Source organism: Ursus maritimus, unplaced genomic scaffold, assembly GCF_017311325.1.
Source record: "Ursus maritimus isolate PB19 unplaced genomic scaffold, ASM1731132v1 scaffold_1, whole genome shotgun sequence".
In the NCBI taxonomy this organism is placed as follows: domain Eukaryota; kingdom Metazoa; phylum Chordata; class Mammalia; order Carnivora; family Ursidae; genus Ursus; species Ursus maritimus.
Window position 1 is genome coordinate 64,681,905 of NW_024423343.1, and position 5,729 is coordinate 64,687,633.

The 5,729-nt window shown below is 35.7% G+C and overlaps 1 pseudogene; it reads left to right on the top strand.

The window, feature by feature from the left end:
- The first annotated feature begins 1,529 nt into the window (after positions 1–1,529).
- LOC103659874 lies at positions 1,530–2,427 on the top strand (annotated as a pseudogene).
- The last annotated feature ends 3,302 nt before the right edge of the window (positions 2,428–5,729 follow it).

The window sequence follows — 5,729 nt, forward strand, 5'->3', positions numbered from 1 at the left end:
TGAAACAATTTCTGTATTTAATTTCCATAATATATCACTGGTAGACTGGCAACAATTAAGCCACTGAGTTAGCAACTAATAAAATTTAGACATGATTATTTTACCATAAATATTAGAGTAGTTCCTCCATAATCTCTTTTGCTAAAGTAAAGTGAATTATAGCATCTATTAATACATTCCTCCATCAGATACTTAATTATCACTTATTATATGTCTGATAATGTATTAGGCGTGCCCTCAAAGTTCTTACAATATAATTCAACTCAAATGACTAAAATAAAAAAGTGGTATCTGTTGCCCTTTCAGTTCCCATCTGATGATGGTGACCGCCTAAATTCAAATCTCTGCTCACTTTCTCCAAAACCACATAGATCCAAAAAGGGAGCAAATAAAACCATCCATAACCCATGCCTACCACATGACTGGGAGACAGAGATTGTGACAGATTTCAACTTACATGTAGGGTATAAGCATCCAAAGCTGGAGAACCACTCCAGGGTCTGGGCCAGATAAAAAACAAGAAGATAGTGGGGTACAGCAGCAACAGAACCCACAAAGATATAACATCACTACCAGGAGGAGAAAGTTCTACATGGGCTGGAGAAATGCCGGGAATAAAGATAAAACCTGCTAGATCAGAGCTCTGGTTCCTGGAGAACTGAAAGGAAGGGGCAGAAAAGTGCACAGGAGCAGAAGCAGCCATCCTGGAAAAAGTACAGCCTCTGGGGAAAAGGGAGGGCTCTTGGTGGGTGCATCTCTTGGAGGCTAGGTGGTAAAGGGAGCTGCAAGTATTGAAATTAAGGAAAACTAAAAAACCAAAGAGAGTCAGAACCAGAAGATACACCAACTTGCTTCTTCACAAAAAGGAAATTGGACTTCTCTGTCTAACAGAATAAGGCATTCTCAAACCAGAAATCTCAGCGAACCTCTCAAATATCTCACCTTTGTATGGGGAATCGAGGTGATGGAAAATAACTTTAAACATGTAACAATCCAGAGAATATAGTCCTCATGAGCCTTCCCTTAGGAATCTACTAAAGGGAGAGCTTCAGCCAGCTGGATATGAATTGAAAAACTTTAGCAAACGGACTTCTGGTGAGCACTGAAGATATTTAATATATATATTTAATTACAGATTTAAGACTGTAACAAAGGTGGGGCAAAAGATGAAAGAATAGTATGCACCTGTTAAATATTCTGACAGAATTAAAAAATATAGCTACCTAAATGGGAGGAAAAACAGGAAAAGGAAGGAAAAAAAATAAAACACATTTTCTGAATACTGTATAGTGATATCATCTTAAGCTGACAAATCAAATTTTAGGAGCCTAAATAAGGAATAAAGGGACTAAGGTAAAGGTAATAATTACAAAAAGTACAAATTTTCCTAAACCAAATTAAATACTCTGTCCACTCCAGACCCCTAAAAGAAAAATCTCTACTTTAAATACTTTAAATCTGTTACTTTAAATAAAAAAAAAAAAGGAAACAGACCACATGGTGAAACATAGTAACTATAATAATATATACAGTAAATATTAAAAAATAATAACAGTTGGTTACTGATGTGACCAAACATATTAGTCATATCAATATATGTAAATGAGGTTAATTTACTTATTAAACAGATTTTCAGATTGATTCACAAAGTAAAAACCAACTCTATGCTACATACTATCAACACCCTTAAGGGGTTTAAAGAACATTAAAAATAAAGAGATGGACAAAGTTTTATCAGGCAAATTTATAAATAATAAAAATGCAGGGTTCCCTGGAATCCTTGCAACCCTGCCGGCATGTCTCAGGCTGAGTTTGACCAAGCTGCTGAGGATGCTAAGCCAGCAGGTGATGAGATGCCATTCACCTGCAGCCACATGAACAAGCAACTGTGGGTTACGCAAACACAGAGCAGCCTGGGCTGCTGGAGCTCAAAGAAAAGGCCAAGTGGGATGCCTGGAATCAGCTGAAAGGGACTTCCAGGGAAGATGCCATGAAAGCTTACATCAACAAAGTAGAAGATCTAAAGAAAAAGTATGCGGGTGCCTGGGTGGCTCAGATGGTTGGGCATCTGCCTTCTGCTCAGGTCATGATCTCGGGGTCCTGGAATGGAGCCCTGTGTCGAGCTCCCTGCTCAGCTGAGAGTCTGCTTCTCCCTCTCCCCACCCCTGCTCGTTCTCTCTCTCTCTCTCTCAAATGAATAAATAAAATCTTAAAAAAAAAAAAAGAAAGGAAGAACAAAAAGTGTGGAATATAAGGGACTGGATTTGGCTGTCAGCAGTGCATTGCATCTAAACTGTTATAATGCCTTGTTCTAATACTGTGGATGACATGAAATAATGAAAATAACCTGTTAACCTAGATCTTGAAGACCATACAGGATATGGCTCTAACAGAGTAGGAACTGACATGGTTACTGACCTTCGCTGAGTAGTTTCTATCTGTAGATCAAAAGGGCATTTGTTACTTTAAATAAATAAATACATATGTAAATACATACATAAATGCAGGCTTAACATCTTGATATTGGACAAGGTATAAATCATCACGAAAAGCATTAAATGAAACAAGGAAAGGCATGTTAAAATAATAAAGGTCATAATTCATAACAAAAATAATATTCTTAAATAGCCATGAATACAACCACCACATTTATAAAACAGAAACTCCAGAGAATGCCAGTAGAAACAGTCAAAAACAAAATAGTATTATAAGACTTTAATGTATCATTCCCAGCCCAAGAAAATCAAGTGGACAAAAAACAAGGAAGGATATAAGATACTTCTCACATCATGAATAAAGTTGATCTTATGAATCTATATTGAATTTTACCACCAATAATAATTTACATAACTTCTTCTCAAAGGAATGGAACATTCACATAAATTGAGCATATATTATGTCACATAGAAATCCTCATTTTCATAATAGAGAAATAATTCAAATAGCATTCTCTGATCAGAGCACAATATTAATAGAAATTAACAAAAAATATCTAAACTGTCTTTTCCAGCTGAAAACATAAAACTTTCTACTGAACAACTCTTTGGTAAATGGAAAACACTACATTAAATTTCAGAATTTCTTTTGAAAATAATGATAATAAAAACAATGTATAGGATATAATTAAAGCTGTGATTCAAGAAATTCATAGCCTTAAGTACTTATTAATATCAATAAAAATGAAAAGATAAAAATAAATGAATTAAAATCCCAACCAGAAATCCTAGGAAAAAACAAACACACAAACATTGTAAAGCACAAGAAAGGAAATGGTGAAAATAAAGCAGAAATTAGTTATTAGAAAAATATTAGAATTAATAAGTTAAAAATGATGGTTCTTGGGGGTAGAAATCACTTGGTAACTTATTCAGGGATAAAAAGGGTAAAGGGGAAGGATAAATATACAAAATAAAAAATAATCACTGAAAGAGAAGGAATTAAAATACTGAAGAGACTATTTTATACAATGCTATACAAATAATACCAAGATGAATTAGTAATTTCCTAATAAGTTTAATTGATCAAAACTGATACCATTAAATAGAGGTGGCTTAAGTAGACTAATTTCCATAGGGAAAAAAAAAGAAAAATTATCCAAATCCTACCCCCTTAAAAAGGCAACAGGCCCAGATGGCTTCACAAGAGAATTCTACCAAACCTTCAAACACCAGATGATTCTAATTATGCTTGAATTATTCCAGAACACAGAAAAAGAAAGCATACTTCCCAACTTTTTTTATAAAGCAAGTAGAACATTGCTAATTAAACCTAATGAAGATGATACCAGAAAAGCACAGTTAAATCCCTCACGGCCTTGAACATGAGATTATTCTTTCCCAGCCCCAAGGCTTGGGGAAGGGTAAGTATGGAGAGCTCTGAGGTCGGCTGCCCACAAGCACCAGATGTCTACATTGCCCTTGCGTGTTCTGCTGGGGACACCTGAGCCAGCTTTCAGTTACCGCAGGCATCAGGCCTGACATCGCAAATCCTAAAGGAAATGAAGGGAGAAGTTTTTATTTTACAACCAAGTTGAGCTGCCTCCTGCCTCAGGCCAGAGCTACCATCCCACGTGAGTTCCAAACTGCTCCCTTTCCCCCATCCCTCAACTCAGGGCTTGCTCACAGTTTCCTCCGTTTTTCTCTCCCTTGTTCTTCCGAGTTGGATCTGGGAAGAGGGAGGGGAAGAGCCAGTAGACCTATAAGGTCCACCTCTTGGGTGGAACTGGAACTTGAGCAGAGAGAGGACATTTGACAAGTTTGACTAAAACTCAAGAGTTCTTGAAAGGGAGTGGTGGAAGATAAAGTTAGAAAGTTTTTTCAAAATTAGGAAGGTGGTGAATGACTTGATTTGGGCTTTAAACTAGATTTGGTAGATTCCCTGAAGGTTTTCCAGCAAAGGAAGACATTTATTAAAATCATGTTATAGGAAGATCAATCTAACGATAATCATTTAGGGGGATGTTGCACTATTCCAGAGTCCTTCCTAGTCAAAGTGCAGGCTTCAAGCCAACAGCAGTGGCATCACAGGGAACTTGCTACAGTGCGAACTCCCAGATTTAATGGAGTCAGAATCTGCGTTTTAATAAAATCTTCAGGAAATTTATGTGTACATTAAAATATGAGAAGCAGTGTCCTAGATGTCATAAAACACCACCTGAAAAAAGAAGGGGGAGATGCAGGAGAAATTGTACTTCAAAAAAATGGTTAAGATCAGAGAAGACAATCAGGTTTCAAGATTGGGTCATAGTTGAGGGTGTGAATCCTGGCCCCAAGAGCAAATTCATAATGACTTTGACTGTAGTTAATGGTTTACAGCTGCATCTCTGCTTATTTTCAAGATAATTTAAATTGTTAAATCATAGTAATATTTCAATTTGGAAAAAGATCAATAGAAATCCTGCTATTATTCCTTTAACTCTCGAAGATTTTACATAGCTTGTGTTTTTAATGAAGCTATCCATCTGATTTTCCATTTTCTCTCTTACATTCTGGTAGATTTAGAGTCTTCCCCCAAAGTTCCCTTTGTCACTAACCTGGGCATTTTTCCAAGCCCAAAGATAGTAGTGAAAATTATAGGCTCTTCCTACATGCTTTTCTTTTTTAAGCAACTAGAACTGGGTTCCATATTAGCAAGCCTCAATCTTTCCCTATTTGTAGAGTTTTTTTTTAAACCTCTCCTTTTTTTAAGCACCTCCACAGTCCTGATCAAAACAGAAAACCTTCAAAAGATGCTAAGTTCAATAGTGTGCAATTAAGGGTGTTGGTTTATATAGTTTCCATAATTTCTTACTGAATATGCATGCAATTTTATAAACCTCATAATAGAATTATAGAAATGTGAAAGCATCTTACACAGTCAAGAGCTGAAAAAGCTACTGATTAATACAGAATGCTGTCGATTTGGTTAATATGATATAAATAATACAGAAGTAACAATATAGAAATAGAAATAATAATCATGACGAAAGCTGAGTCCTTCGGTGTAACACAAATGTGCCCTCAGAATGTATTACCACCATGCTAAAGTTAAAATTAAGAAAATTTATTTGACCTCAGCAACATCCTGGTTCACTCTCAACAGCAAAAGAAAACTTACCTACAGACATGTTTAATAATTAAATATAAGATTATAAGATTATAAACTGAATAGTAATAGAAAAAACAGTTTTTAGAAGCATCTCGGTATTTTTAATACCCTTCAGAATACAGAAAAACTTCTTGCAACCTAAT